Here is a 16118-nt window from a genome sequence, read left to right on the forward strand (position 1 = left end):
CTCTGATGAGCAGCTCCTGGAAGAATAATACTCTCTCCTCTATTTGTTCTGAGCCAGTTTCCTGAAATACCCCGCAGCACTTTTTAACTTGGTAAAAATAAGAAAAATCATGCCTGTTAAGAGCATCCTTCAGACAACCCATGACTTTAGGCTGCCTGTCTCCAAACACTGGGCTCTCCCTGTTCAGCTTTGCTTTCTGGGGTTTTCCTACTGTGCTCCCATCCTTGATCACAGAATTTGGGATACAAAAAAAAGTGAGTCACTTGAAACCACCAAACAGGAAACACACATCTCCTTTTCTTCATTTCCCTTCTTCTCCCAGTTAAAGGAGACAAACTCCTAGTTGTGAATCTGGTGGGCCAGGAGCAGAGGACACGGGCCTGGGCCCCTGTTGACAGGCTCCTTCCTAGCTGTGTTGCCAGGACTCCTTTCCCAGTTTTGTGATTCTGCTGAACCCTCACGGGCCATTTCTACGCAGACCAGCAGATAACAATGGTTGAGAGCAGGCTGGCTCAGGTATTCAGAAGTACGAGTTGATAAGAAGGTTTCTGAATGCGCTCTTGAAAGCTTTCTTTTTTAAAAGATATTTTTATCCTGCTGGGTAGGAAGATGGCAAAGGAGGTCAGAATTATAACTGTGACCTCCTCCAGGTAGCTTTTGAGTTTCTCCAGGGCCAGAAAAAGCCCCCAAAGCTTTCCTTTGAAACTTGAATGGACACTATAGCCCCAGGCTGAAGCAGGGGACAGGCTGTGAATGGTGCATGAATACCCAAGGCAGTGTGGGACAGCAACCTGACCTTCTCCCAGGTTTCCACACCTGAGGTGTGCAGCTCCGTGGTGCAGTAGACCCCAAGACAGTCATGATTAACTTTCTCTTCACACTCCAGCTTCCTCTTGGCTAATTCACTCTATTCCCTCCCACGAGTTTGTGGGGTGTGTGTGGGGGGGAGAATTGTTTCTATTCTATTTAAATTTGTGATCAAATCTCCATTCCTGTTTCCACACAACTGTCTCTGTAGCCAGGGGAACCAGTAACCGAAGGAGTAATTATGACGATTAGTCATAAAACCACCTAGCCCCTTGGAAATGCCCGTTGACTGTTTTTCTGTTGGACGCTATAGAAATTTTGTACTTTGACTTCATGTGTCAAGAGCAAAGTGAATTCACATCTCAGGATACTGGATTTCCATTTTCCAAAACAAAACAAAACCCCAGCGTGAAGTATGGGTTGAACACTGAGATAAGATTAATTACAGGTCATCAAACCAAGTGGCAATTTGCATTCTCTATGCAGAGGGAGTCCAAAGTTCCCGAGGCATCCAAAGATGATAGGAATTACAGAGCTCTGATGCCTCCTGCGCAGTGAACGCTGAACCTGGCCCCCTGCCGCGGAGAAGGAGTAACCCAACAAAGCCCTGCTGCTCGCCCACAGAACAGGCACAGTCCTGCCTTCATGGAATTCACAGTACAAGGCCAAATCTGGAAAGGCAGGCAGATTGCAGGACAAGCAAAGCAATGCCCTGGCCCATGCTTCCTCTAAGAGCTGTGGCGTGTGCCCTGTGGACATATCCCCATGCCTGCTGCAGCATGCTGAGATGCCCCATATTTCCAGCTCCAAAGCAGCCCTCAGGTTCAACTAATCTCCCAGGTGCTACCTTGAAGTTTCTGTCCCAAGACCTTGGAGTTTACTTGATTCGTCATCACAGGCTCCACTGGATAAAGCAGAGGCTGCATTTGTACCTGTCAGAGGGCTGCTGTCTCCAAGGTGTGTGGCATCACAGGTCACAAGTCATGGTGGCCCTTGGCTTGCCTTTCAAGCAAAATAGACTTGGGCTATCGATCAAGGGGTTTGAGAAAATCTGCTTGTGTTTTGGACATACAGGAAAGACATGAACTCTACTATCCCAGCCATCACCTCCTCCAGAGGATTCCTCATGAGAGTCAGTTTTATTTTTTATTTTTTGGAGAGGAATTAAATAGGGTAAAGTCCTCAGGGCTATTTGGGCCAGTTACCATGAGGAAAGAAAAATCTTTTCAGAACTTTCTCTGCCTGGCTGAGGAGAAAATAGGAGCTCTGAGCTTGTCTGCACAGAGTGTCCAGTCTAGAGGACTAGTCGTCCATGATGGGTCTAGATCACTGAGAGGCTGGCCAAAAAGTACAACGGATTATTCAGACTTTCATAAAAAGAAATGAATTTGGCATAAATGGGCATGAATAATTCTTTTCCAATGAGCATGAATAGCCAAGCCTAGATTAACTGACTTCCTGAGTCATTCAGTGATAGTTCTGTGTGTCCACAACCCAGAACTCTCCTTTCTGTTTCACAGATCTGCACTGAAATCCCAGATCCACCACTTACTGGTTGTGAGACTTTGGGTAGGTCACTTAATCTCTCTGAGCCTCCAGTTCATCCTGTTGGAAAGCAGATGGTTAATATTTGAACTTGGTCAGGGCTGTTGTGGGGATTATAAAAGTATGATAAATGCTTAACTTAGCTTCTAGTACACGAAAGCATCAATAAACAACAGTGGGTCACTTCATTTCCACCACCACACACATGCTACCCATTCTACTTTCCACTTAACAGTCCAGTCAATTGGGCCTCACTGGTCCCTGCAGCTCCTGTCAATCAGGGGCTTAGGGTCACCTGGAAAACTTGAAAACAACACATCACTGGCCCACCGGCTTTTCTCCCAGAGACTGGTCTTGTTCTCAAGAGATCTGTGGGGTGCCAGGCATCTGCACTTACCTTTATTTATTTTTTGGGTACAAGGGGTTGAGCCCAGGGGTGCTTAAGCCACATCCCCACTAAGCCACATCCCCAGCTCTTTTTATATTTTGAGACAGGGCTTCACTAAGTTGCTGAGGCTGGCTTTGAATTTGCAATCCCCTGTCTCAGCCTCCTGAGCCGCTGGGATTATAGGCATGTGCCACTGCACCCAGCAAGCATCTGCACTTTTCACAAGTGCCTCAGCAGACTACTCAGGGTTCCATGAACCTTAGAACACACCTTCTACACCCCCACCCAGCTTCCTCTGAGGCTTGGCTTCCTCCATGAAGCTTTCTCTTAACACCTCAGCCCAAGATGTCTCTCCTGATCCTGTATAATTTCTCATTTGCCACACAACGTTGATTAGCACTGTCACCAGTTATCCTTCTATGTATATTTGTTTTGTGTTCCCCTGGAAACAGGGGCCTGGGTCACACATCTTTGTGCCTGAAAGCCTGGCATTTGTGCAGCAGGGCTCTGCACAGGGACCCGTTCCTGGTTTTCTGAGCAGGATGCTCTTTGATGCCATAGACCTGAACTTTGGGCCAGGCACCACTCTTCCTCTTCCTGGGTCTATGTCAAATGTGGCCAGGTCCCATCCCAAGGGGCCCTGTGCCTCCCGCCTCCCCCATCAGGAGATGGGGAGATGATGGTGGAGGAGGGGGGCTGCCACAGCCATGACTTCACAGACTCAGGACTGGAAAAGACTGGCGCACGGAGGATAAAAGAATGAGCCAGGGCTGTTCTTTCAGACTTTGAACCAGCCAGGCACACCCAGCAACAGTCTGGATTCCAAATGTTCATTTGTGACTTGGTTCTTTGGCTCTTGGAATATACTTACTACCCACAGAAACCATTGTCAGAAACGGAGGCATCAAAAGCGAAAGCTGAAGGACACAGGATGAAGCCCCACCAAACAGCAGGGGAGGGGTGGCGATGAAATGGACAGAAGCATCTATTTATTACTCTTCTTTCTGGGTCTTGAGGAATATTAAATTTAAGGGCAAGGATGCAGAGAAACTATCAGATTCCTCGAAGGTGTCATCTAGGCCAGTTAAGGGCTTTAGAAATTGATGGCATGAATTTTTCTTATTCTATTTAACTTAAAAATTGTTGCAGAAAACAAAACTGCTTTTATTCTGTCTTGGTAACATATTTAAATGTGGACAAGACAGGGAAAGAGACAGGAAACTTAATGCAAAGTGATATGGTAAGATTAGGCATGTCACTTTTTTTCCCCTTCCCTTTTGCCATACTGGGAATGGAACCCAGGGCCTTGCTCATGCTAGGCAAATGCATGAGCTACACTCCCAGCCGTGACTTACATTATCAAAATAATAAAAGAATGTTTAGAAGGTGTAATTTGTGTAATTAATAGGAGCATTTCCAAACACAGCTTTGTTTCTTCAATACAAGTATATTACACAACTAATTTTCTGGGCACTGTGGCACATGCCTGTAATCCCAGCAGGTGGGGAAGTTGAGGCAGGAGGATCACAAATCTGAGCCAGCCTGAGAAACTTAGACCACATTTCATGATAAAAAATAAAGGGGGTGGGTGGGTGGGGTGGCACTAGGGAAGTGGTTCAGCAGTAGAGTGTCTTTGGTTTCAATCCCCAGTACCAAAAACAAAATAAAAGGTAAGTGGTGAGGAGGAAAGGGAAACCAGGCACATTTCTTAGTCCTGCAGGGAGAAGGAAGTGGGGAGACAGAGGAGGGAAAGTGGCTGCTAGAGGAGGGGGAACTTCAGAATTGGGGTGACATGGAGACTCCATATGGCACCTCTTTAGCTATAAGGTGAGTGAAGATTTGTACGTGACTGCTAGAAAGTGCCTGTATTCTTAGGTCAAGAAATTCTGAAATGTAGTGGGTGCGAGGATGCACACCTTTAATCCCAGTGGCTCTGGAGGCTGAGGATCTTAAGTTCAAAGCCAGCTTCTGCAATTTAGGGAGACCCCGTCTCAAAATAAAATATGGTTAAGTGCCCTGGGTTCAATCTTTGGTATGCCTCCCCCCACAAAAAAATAAATAAATTCTGAATGTACAGTGAGTCGCATAGTTAGGGAATATTCATGGAAAAAAATCAGTTCTTTATTACACAGCATTGATCTGGTTCCCACTGTGCACTCAAAGGAAGGCAAGAAATAATTCTGACGCCTAGCAGTTTACAATCTCAAATAGTAACCCCATAAACTCAAAAGGACACCATTGAGACAACAGGGGAAATTTGACCTGTATATTCCATAACAGTTTTGTATGGATGTTTCCCTGGTATGATAATGGGGGTACGATTATTTAAGAGAGGTCCTTATTTTTAGGAGAGGCACGCGGTAAAGTAACTGGACGTCTGTAAACTCTCAAACGTTCAGCAAAAATGCATATATACAAATATGGAAATTATATATAATTACATATTATAAATAACATGTCAAATTTTCTGTTACATATGCGAAAATAGATATATGTATAATTAGAGCAACTGCCTGAACAACTGGTGAAACTGGATGATTTATCTGATTTTTTTGTTCAAAATTTCTTCAAATAAATAAGTGGGAGGAGAAATATAATTCTAGTGCCTGGACCAGTGCTGGAAACTCCCAGCGGTCCCACAGAATGGCTCCGCTCCTCTCCACTCTACTCCCTTCCCCTCCCCTCCCCTCCCAGCCTCTTGCCTCCTTTTCCCTCCACGCAGCTCTTTTCCTCCAAAACAAGAGAAAGAGCCAGATAATTTGATTAGCATTTTTAAGGCACTGGCTCCAGGACTAGTGGGGAGAGAGAAAAGAGTCCATGCCAGGAAAGGCAAGTTCTAGGCCTGTACCCTGAGAGCCACCGCCCAGTCACCTCCCTTCACCTTCAAGATCTTGCTGGCTCTCCCACTCTCTAATTATAGGCCTCTCCTTGGAAGGGAAAATTCCCTTAGAGGAAAGTCAGTCAGTTTATTTTATTCAGCAGGTCAGTAACAAAGGAAATAAAATGCTCTTTTTTTTTTTTCCTTGACTATGCTCCAAAAGACCACACAAAAATGCTAGGTGGCAAAGACCCACTGATGGCCCTTCTGCAGGTGTCCACCAAACCTGTGGCTCTGGATTCTCCCAGAGCACCCAGCTGGCTCTTTCCTGAGCCACTGGGAAGTGCTCTTCCAGGTCACCACCTGGCCTGTCACAACTCTTCTTTTACCTCTGCCCTCCCTACCTCAAATGATTACATGAAGAACTGGCTCTCAGGACCCCAGGAGACCCTCCCTTTTGCCATCTGTCTCTTGTCGTGCCTGGGGACCCTGGGACATCATCTCCATGTCTCCGTGTCTCTGGAGTGCATCTCTGGTTGTGCAGTCCAGGGGCTTCTGGGATTAATGGAGGTCTGTCCTGTTGTGAGTTTAAAAATCAAGGGCTTAAATACCCATTAACAAGTCCCCTTGGTCCAGGGGTGGGTGGGAGCTAGGGAGCTACTGCCAGGTTCCAGGGTAGCTGAAGGAAAGAAGAAAATAACAAGGGGGCCTACAGCCTCACACCTCACAGCAGCCTTTATCTCCACTCATTTTGTCACCTTGTTAGGCGCAGGGCTGGGAAGACACTTGCTCAGTTTAAAAGCATGTTGTTGACATTTAGTAAATGAGCATTCATCTTTCCAGTCACCAGAAGCTAAAAAAAAAGATGGGGAGGGGGAGTGTCAGGCTTAAGGGAATACCCTGCAGAGACATTACTCACGCAAGAGCATTTCTAAAGACAGTACAAGATCTCCAGATCTCTGCATAAATGACCTCTGGGATGCAGCCCAGCTGGGTGTGGTGGCATATGCCTGGAATCCCAGCTATTTGGGGGGGCTGAAGCAGGAGGATCACAAGTTTGAAGCAGGTCTGGGCAATTTAGCAAGACCCCATCTCCAAACAAATAAACAAAGGGCTAGGGACATGGCTCAGCGGTAGAGCACCCCTGGGTACAATCCCCAGGACTTGGGGTGGGGGCAGCACACAGAGTAGAAAAATAACATGGCCCATGGCGGGTCTTGTGCCAACCCTAGATACACAGTATACCAAAAATGACTGTTTTCTTTTTGGCCATACAGGTGACATTAGGAAAGGACTCAAGTCATGACCACATCCTGTTGATTCAAAATGCCAAAATAAAAGGTTAGTTTCATGTATTTTCAACCTGACCTCTCCTAGAAAGATGTCAATTTTATTTCCTTAAGGTGCTCTTACCACTGGGAACACAGACAGTGACTCCCCATAAGAACAGGGGTAATCTGTGTGTAGTACTTGCTTCAAGTATGAAGAGACAGAGGCTTTTATCAAATGTTGGTCTCCATACTCATGCCTGTGCCACCAAATACCGAAGACCTCAGAGAACTGTGACTGGTTGGTGACAGCTCAGGGAATGGGACAGAGAATGGGCACAATCCAAATCTGTGCACGTGGAGGCCATTTCTATGGCACTACGCCCTAGGCATCTTGCAAAGGGTTTTAGGGGAGTCTGGGAACTTGGACCCCTATTGGCTGGGCATGGTTGAGGCACAGTATTTAATTTCCACATGTCAGAGTATGACAAGTCTTTGCCTTCTTATCAAACCTGAGCAGATCTCCAGACATCCCTAACTAGATAGCAACATCTGGGTAGAGTCCAAGCCCTTGGGCACTCTTGTACCATTATTACAGCTCATATATTATAGCTCATATTTTGTTTTGTTTGTTCGTTCCTTCTTTTGTGTGTGTGTGTGTGTGTGTGTGTGGTGCTGGGGATCCAACCCAGGGCTTTGTGCACACGAGACAAGCACTCTAGCAACTGAGCTACATCCCCAGCCCTTGTTTGTTCTTTATACTGGCGATTGAATTCCAGGGGCACTTTGCCCTTGAGCTACAACCCACCCTTCTTTCTTATTTTGAGGCAGGGTCTCCCTAAATTGCTGAAGCTGGCCTCAAACTTGGGATTCTCCTGCCTCAACCTCGCTAAGTTTCTGGGATTACAGGTGTGTGTGCCTCTGAGCCAGACAGCTCACGTTTTCCTGAGCACAGAAATTATGACCACAGTTGCAGAATGAGTTGAAGCATATCATCACGCTACATAGGCACCCCCTGTTCCTCCCTGCCATTTGCAGCTGAAGATCATGAGACCCAGAGGAGCTGGGTCTATTACTGGGAATAACTAAGGCTCCGGTTGCCTTCTCAACCAAAAAATGACTGCATCATTTTCCCTTTGGCCATCCAGGCAACTTTAGGAAAGGAGTCAAGTCATGACCACATCCTGTTGATTCAAAATGCCAAAATAAAATGCAACTTTGCCTCAGGCAGTCCTGCTTTCTGTGCTCTCAAATTATTTGACAAGTATTAAGAAGTGGCTACTGCCACGAACTGGTTTAATTTCTTGGAATTACCTGTGTTTCTCTTTGGTGGATTCACTCAAGGTGTTTTGCAAGCCTGCCAGACAGAGCCCAACCCATGCTCCTAATCCCCTGGAGCCACAATCCTCATTCCAGTAACCCCACCCATTTGTGAAACCCTCCACATGCCTCTCCAGGTTTCATCAAAATGCTCAGATGTCCCTGAAAATCTCCCCAAGAGGAAATTTGGAGGCCGTGGAGATTCCATTACAACTTCAACATTATCTGTTCTCCCCACTCCTACATGTCCTATGTGTATTTCGTAAATAAGGAAACGGAAAGAAATGGGTTTGAATAGCTGGGCTGGTAGTTACATCTCTGAAATGTCCTGGGTGGATCACCAGAGTATTTCTGGGACTTTTGATTTAATGAGTAGTTTCAATCCGCTCGTAAATTCAGTGAAAAAAGAAAAAAAAAAAACCTACACCCAATCCAGCAAACCATTTTTTTTTCCTTTTTTCTCTCTCACAATAATCCAAAATCCCCACACATTGTGGTGATTCATCTAATGCATTTCAGAGGTGTAACTTCTAGCTCAGATATACAAACCCACTTCTTTTAGTGGAGCTCAGTGGTAGAGCATGTGGTTAACATGCAAGAGGTCCTGGATTCCTTCCCTGGCATTGCAAAAATATTTTTTTTAAAGGTACATTTTCACATGCTACAGAAAAACCTGCCTCTCTTCCATACTGAACAGTCATCTCCACCCCCCCCCCCTCCTGTGGGACAAAAACCCGGAGTCTTCAGGCAGCAGCATCTCCACACAATAGCAAGCTATGGGACAAAGAGTCAAAGCCATGTGTTTCCTTGCACTCCTACACTCCATGACACTATCACTGCCCCTAGCTCTCCTCCCTTTCACTAAACACAAATCCCAACGTTGTCATCTTAGACATTTTTTCTATGTAACTGAAGGCAAAACACATTAAATATTTGATCTCGTCTTACTATGATGAGAGCTAGCAGGCTCATAAATAATCCATTGACCTGGTTCATTTTTCTGGACAAAAAAATTGATTATAAAAATACATACACACGAGCTTTTGTAATGTCTGACTCTTAGAAATCCTCTCCCTCTCCAATTCTTTAGAAACTCCAACTGGAAAAGGAACAATTCAATAAGAAAAGCCTCAGTGCAAAAGGAAATCTGCTCCTTAGCATTCGTCAGCTCCTGAGAGCCTTTTCAGAACAAATTTGAACGTACACATTCTTCAAGCAACTGATGGCTGTGCATTTTAGCCATGTAGATCAGCCCGTTGGAGTTTCTTATAAATTCTGAATGGCCTGTGAGTATCAGAGCCAGCAACCAGCTCTGCCAGCGAAACCAACCAAGCGCACGGAGACTCGGCCCACTTAAGTATCACTCAAAGATTTCTCTAGATATTTGGGCATTTGTGTCAACCAGAACTCTCCCTGCACAAATGCGTTTGCATAAAGCCACCTGCACGCGATGGCAGCAAAGTAAAGATCAAATATAAAACCACGGGTTAAAACTACAACTTTTCCCTATGCGCAGGACAGCACTTTGCTTTTTAAAGACCATCTTTACCTGGTCTTCCAGCTTGAGCTCAAGCGCTCGCTGAGCCTCCGCAAGCAATAGACAAAGAAGCCCTCCAAAGCGCCTGCAGCCCACAGACGCGCTCCACACTACCCTCTCCTCGGGTGTATCTGCGAGTGGCACTTGTCTTGGTTAGAATGGAGGGTGCGGGAGGCAGGCGCGCACCGCCCGGAGCGCCTCAGCAGGACCAGAGAGCTCAGCTGCACGACGGCTCCGCTCCAGGCAAGGGAGGGGTTCTGGAAAGAAACCGAGATCAGAGGCAAAAAGAAAAGCGGACCCACCTGCCGGCTGGGCGTGGGGAGGCTGGTACAGCGCTGGGGAGGCGGTGCGACCCTCGCGCCCTCGAGGCACTAGGGCAGCAGCTATGCCTGTGAGCAGCGGCGCCCGCGCCGCACTATTTGTACTCTCGGCCCCTCACATGGTCTGATCTCTAGATAGCCGCTGCCAAAGAGCTGTTTAAGAATTTTTTGCGTCACTTTGAAGCGAATAAACTTTATGTTTCACCGCAGCCGCAGCTGGGCGCTCCTCTTAGACAGAGGGAGAGTCTGGGGCGCCCATGCAACCCCAGCCGTGGGAGGGGACGGACATCCCCCCACCCATCACACTCACTCGCAGTGCCCTCAGCCGCGAGGGACCCGAGGGGGGCTGGTAGCGGGCAGAGCAGAGCGAAGGACTCGAGGTGTCTACTCTTGAATCTTGCGGGGCGTGGGGCTGCTCCACTTCTAAATCCTCCCAAAGTAGCGTCTAGGTTTTCTCTTAGAACGATTTTTCTTGACCACCAACTCTTCCCCATCATCCCCATCCCGATGAGTCCTGCCTCATTTCTTTTCCCAAGACTTCACGGCACTTGGCTCCACTGATGGGACGTGAGCTCAGCCAGGGGGGGCCTCCTCGTCTTAACTCCTCTGCCAACTCGGAGCCCCCTGCAGCTGCACGCAGTAAATACTTGCAGAATGAATGGAAGACGCTTTCCTTTCGTTAACCAGCTACAGCTCCAAGCAGTTTTCAAACAGAGAGCACACGGGCTGATCTGCAGAAACGCCCGTGGTTTTCGACAAGGATCAGGCTACTTCAATAGTTGAATTATCTCAAGGGTTTTAAGAGGAGACCCCCCCCCCTTTAAAATGTTTTGGACACCTTTGTTATTTTATTTATTTATTTTTATGTGGCTCTAAGGATTGAACCCAGTGCCTCACATGTGCTAGGCAAGTCCTCTACCACTGAGTCACACCCCCAGCCTGAGCCCATTGTTTTTGAACCACATGCATATGTTGTTTTGCTAATTTAAAAAACTTACTGTTATCATATTAGTTTTTTGCTAAAATTATGTAAAAATTTTAAAGTACAGATGAAGTACTTGATTTGTGCAGAGATGTCATGGTTGGGACCAACCAATCAGCTTACTTCTCCCAATAGGAGGAGGCCAGGGGATACTGCAGTGAAATCAAAGCCAAAAACAAAGTAAAAATAACAAGTTTGCAGTTTCAGGAAAGCTGCAGCCCCTTGGCACATGGGGGGAACTAAACCCAGAAAGCCCAGAGCGCCCAGCTGAGCTGAACAGGCACCAGGAAGGACCAAGGACAACTGTCTGCAGGTGTGGGGAGCTCAGCAAGGAGAGGGATCAGCACAGGGTTTTGGTGCCACCTAGACACCAGGGAGGGGACTGCAAAGATTTGAAAGCATTCCCAGAGCACCAAGATGCCTTGGGGAACTAACTGCCTGGTGCTCAGGGGAACAAATTGAGGCTGGGGACCTGGGCAGGCTTGGGTATTTCATGTCCTAATCAAGTCCGCAGGTGACAGGCTCCGCACTGGGCTGCTCCAACAGTCATTTGAACACAGTGACCTGCTGCATCCTTCCACTTCTTCAATGAATGCATAAGTGCTGTGCAGACCAGGCGCTGCACGGATATAACAGCATCTTGAAGGAGGAGGCAGGGCAGACAGGGGAGCAAGTGGACCAAAGCTGAAGGAGGCATTGGGGATGACTTTGCTTCTGGCTAAGGACACTGGTCTCCACCCCATCTGTCCCTTATGCTGTCTAGACATGGCCTTTTTTTTTTTCTTTCTTTCCCGACATGACTTTTTAACACTGTTCACATTCTCACATAACTTGACCTCACCACTCCTGACCTTTCTAGGCTCTGTCCCTTCCCACCCAGCCACACCAGGCTTTCCTGCTTATGCCTTCCCTGTGGTGATAAGTGGCCCCTCCTACTGTGCCCTTTCCTCCCAGGGTCTGGGGCCCAGGGTGGAACCTCCCAAGAGTGTCTCCTCCCCTTTTGCTCCTGGGTAGAGGGGCATGCTGAAAAGGACATCAGAGTCCCACATCCTGCACCTTTCCCCTGTCCCTTGTTACCTCCCTGGCAGGTCTGCTCAAAATTGATCCAGGTGGCCATCCCCTTTCAAGCAAGTGTCTTCTCCTCCTGTACCACAGGGGCTGCCCCACAGGTACAGCTTAGCCTCCTGCCCCATCTTGCTCTGAACAGATCTGCCTCTCACCTCCCATGCAGCACCTGCCCCAACATGCTTCTGATCCCCATGGCCACCCTTCCTTGCTTTCCTCTGGGGTCCTGCCTTCCTCCCTTGCCAACATCCTGGGTTCTGGAGCCCTGTTTGGTGGCCCGCAGAGCTTCACTGGGCTGCCCCTCCTCACCTGGATGGACAGACTACACTCCTAGGCATGTGGGATGATCTACTCCTCCTCCATTGCAGCTCCTTCCTGACCTACGCTGCTGCAGCTGAGCATGACAGAAGCCACATACGTCCCTGTCCTTAAAGACCTGGGGAGTCTGGGACAGGGTTGTACTGACCATGGCAGGCAGTGGGAACCCTGAATGGAAGAGGCACAAGGAAAACTGTGTTTCTGGGACAGGACCTAAGGCTGTGACCAGCATGGGTGGCAGGTATGGAGGGGAGTCAGGGTTGGGGGACCAGTGCACACAGGGACCAGATGCAGCCCAGAAACACAAACTGGAACCCACAAGGCTTAGTGCTGATCTGGTGTATGAGCAAAGTGATGGAGATGTCAAAGCTGGTGGCCGGACCCCAGTGACTGGGTGGAGCCGTGGCAGATATCAGCATGTAGCAATACTTTCTCTTTCCTTCATTAGCTCAAGCTCAGGACAGTGGGGCTTAGAGCCTACTACTCAGGGGCAGAATAAGCAGTCTTTCCTGGAAGAGGTTGGGAACACATTTCAATATTTATGACCCCCCAACATATCACCAAGACAACCCACTTCCTGGAAGTCTCAAAGCCCAGCAATGGCTCCACTGTGGAGCCAGGTCAAGACAACAAGCCTCTCCTTCTGGAAGCCCCTGGTGCCTTCAGTCTATTCTGCCTCTGTTCTTGTCAATATGATAAAAGAAGACAAAGACCCACCCCAGCACTCTTGGCCAGCACCCTAAACCCTCCAGGAGCACTCGCTGGGCAAATGCTAATTCTCTTAACAGCTGGACTCTAGCTGCCCCCACATGCCAGGCACCTCATCTCAGTGATCCCATAACTAACAGCCAGGTTTCGCCGTGGCCCTGGCCTTATCCACTGCCCCATCTAGATACACAGAATAACTGTCCAAAATCATGAAATACGTGTCAAATTAGTGTTGATGTGAGTCACTTGCTGCCCATGCTCAGACTTCATGGATAATTGTTTCTAAAAGAGGAGAAAAGGGGGAAGCAGCAGGTATGGAAAGGTCACTGATACATAAGGAGAAGTCAGGGGGGACACTACCCTCCCAGGCTGACTCCATGCTCTGTCTGTAATATCTTTGAACCAGAGGTTTTGATTTTTACCTTCTTCCCAGGAGATTCCTTCCCCTGGCCGTCAGCACCCTTAGCTAGGGCCACCTCTACAAGGCTTATCTTCTACCTTGGTGTAGAAGTGAAGCCAGAAGCACAGGGTACCAGGAAGGGCCCCTGGCCCTGTGTCCACAGATCCATTAGTGCACTTTGATGTCTCTCTAGCTGCCCTGTCCCCCATGAGGCTCTGAACCTCCCAGGGACCCGGCTCTGCCTCTCAGCATGTCTTAGAGCTTCAACTGTCAGCATCCAGCAGATGCCACAGTATGTCGAATGATGATGAACAGGACGATGCCTCTTACTCTACCTAACAGACTGGGTACTACATTTCCTAGGGGCTGGGAAGGAAATGGTGCCATATCAGCAATGGAGTCCCACACAGCAGACAGCAGTTACATAGGCAGCTTTATACGGGCTGTCTTGGGGAGTTCCTCAAGATTTATTGATAAATAGGGGGAAATCAAAGAACAGAACAGGGGTTACTCCCATTTGTTGACAGCAAGAGGGGGCTGTTAGCTGTGCCAAGAGCTCTCTGTGTGCAGAAGAAACAGGGAACAGTGGGGACCTTGGTGGGAAAGGACACTAGGGGGGTGAAAGGGAGCCCATTTGTCACCTCTTTTATACTAAAAGTATATCTGCCATGAGTAGGTGATACGTCCATAAAACTTTTCAGAAAAGCCACTTTTTATTTATTTTTGGTGCTGGGGATGGAACCCAGGGCCTCATGTGTGCTAAGCTCGTGCTCTACTGCCAAGCTGCACTTCCAGTCCCCCCAGAAGCATTCTTTAAAATTATAAAACATAAAAAAAGAAGGGAAAAAGTAGGGGGGGAAGGAAAAGAAAAAAGAGAGGAAGGAAGGAAGGAAGAATAGAAGAAGGAAAGAGGAAAAAGACATTCTAAGGGCCCCATGCTTCTTACAAAGAGGGGAAGGACCCGAGGATTCCAGAATGCAGCTCTGCTTTATGCCACACAGTCACGCTGCCTTCCCCAGTGGGGTCAAATGGCTCCCCCCATTGTCTTTTGTTTTGTTTTGTTCACTTAAGGAGGAAATTTATTTATTTATTTATTTTTAGTAAGGATGCTGTGAGCCAAGAGAAGTGAAGCCCAGTGTTCTGCTCAGAATCAGATCAGAGGGACAGAATTATTTTGAGAACTCTTTGCTCCCAGCTCCGGAAGTCATTCATCCAGTGACTTTTTTTTTTGTACCACGGATTAAACCCAAGGGTGCTTAACCACTAAGCCGCATCCCCAGCCCTTTTCATTTTATTTTGAGACAGGGCCTTGCTAAGTTGCTGAGCCTGACTTTGAACTTGCGATCCTCCTGTCAGCCTCTAGAGCCGCTGGGATGACAGGTGTGCGCCACCATACCTGGCTCTATTTCCATTTTTCTGTATCCTGCTTGAAGATTATAAAATACTCTCTTGGGCTCTTCTTTCTCTCCATAGACTTCGAGATAACGTGTGCCTCTGTGTCTAGGGAATTTCCTCTCAGTTCTTTTTGGTAAACTGGTCACCCTCATCTTTGATGGTCAGAAGTTAAAGTAGTCAACATGTTTCCAGTTTGAAGTCCTTTTACAGCCCTTAGGCACTGACTGAAGACCTCACTCCTAAAGCCACCTTCCTTCTCAACATCTTCTTTATTTGTGGTGCCAGGTATTGAACCCAGGGGTGTTCTACAACTGACCTACATTTCCAGTCCGGCTCCCTCCCCTTTAAATTTTATTTTTGAGATGGTCTTACCAAGTTATCAAGGTTGTCCTTGAACTCGTCGTAATCCTCCTGCCTCAATCGCCCAAGTAGCTGGAATTACAGGTGTGCAACAGCATGCCCAGCTCAACATCTTATTTTCTCAACTAAATGACACACTTAGCTGGAGAGCAGGGAATTGTTCTAACCCCCAAAGGGCCTAGCAAAGTACTGGACATGTTGAAGAAGCTTGGAGAACCTTGTCAGAAATGGTTTTTAGTAAAAGTTGTCATTTTTTGAGCATCTACTGGGAACACTATGTGCATTCTTTTTTTTTTTTCCAGTGTTAAAGATCAAACTCAAGACCCAGAGCCTTACCCATGCTAGACAAGCATTTTACCCCTGAGCCACATCCACAGGGTTCCAAATTATTATTATTATTTGATATTTTTTAGTTGTAGTTGGACACAATATCTTTATTTATTTTTACGTGGTGCTGAGAATCGAACCTAGTGCCTCACGCGAGCAAGGCAGGCACTCTACCACTGAGCTACAGCCCTCAATTTTGCTTTATTGCTCACATGATTACACAGTGAATTTTTATATTTTTAAAAAAATTTTTCATTATATTTGACTCATATATCTGCATGAATAAGACAAAGGAATTCCCAGTCTTTTTTGTTCGGAGACAAGGTCTCACTAAGTTGCTAAGGCTAGCCTCAAACCTGTGACCCTCCTGCCTCAGCCTCCTGAGTCCCAGTTTATAGGCCTGCACCATCACACCTAGTTATTTGCATGATCTTATGTCCTTTCTCTACTGTATGAATTATGTGCTGTATTTTATTATATATGTTACTAAAAATGACTTAGTTTTCCTCCTTTTTAAGCCATGAGTTTTCACTTAGTATGATGTAAAAATAGGTTTTCAA

The 16118-nt window shown here is 47.1% G+C and overlaps 1 protein-coding gene across 6 annotated transcripts in view; it reads right to left on the reverse strand.

Moving 5' to 3' along the window:
* Slc6a4 (solute carrier family 6 member 4) overlaps positions 1-10242 on the reverse strand; it is a 33549-nt gene extending 23307 nt beyond the window's left edge. For 2 of the 6 annotated variants that reach the window (XM_058580069.1, XM_046446990.2), the window contains exons 1-2: positions 9986-10242; positions 2360-2412 (exon numbers count right to left, since the gene is read on the reverse strand). The gene's annotated coding sequence lies outside the window, so the exon portion shown is untranslated. The other 4 variants (XM_058580068.1, XM_046446991.2, XM_046446989.2 and 1 more) reach the window with 4 other exon arrangements.
* Between the last annotated feature and the right edge of the window lie 5876 nt (positions 10243-16118).

Source organism: Marmota monax, unplaced genomic scaffold (assembly GCF_021218885.2).
Source record: "Marmota monax isolate L192 unplaced genomic scaffold, Marmota_monax_Labrador192_F-V1.1 WCK01_AAM20220418_F8-fsc00138, whole genome shotgun sequence".
In the NCBI taxonomy this organism is placed as follows: domain Eukaryota; kingdom Metazoa; phylum Chordata; class Mammalia; order Rodentia; family Sciuridae; genus Marmota; species Marmota monax.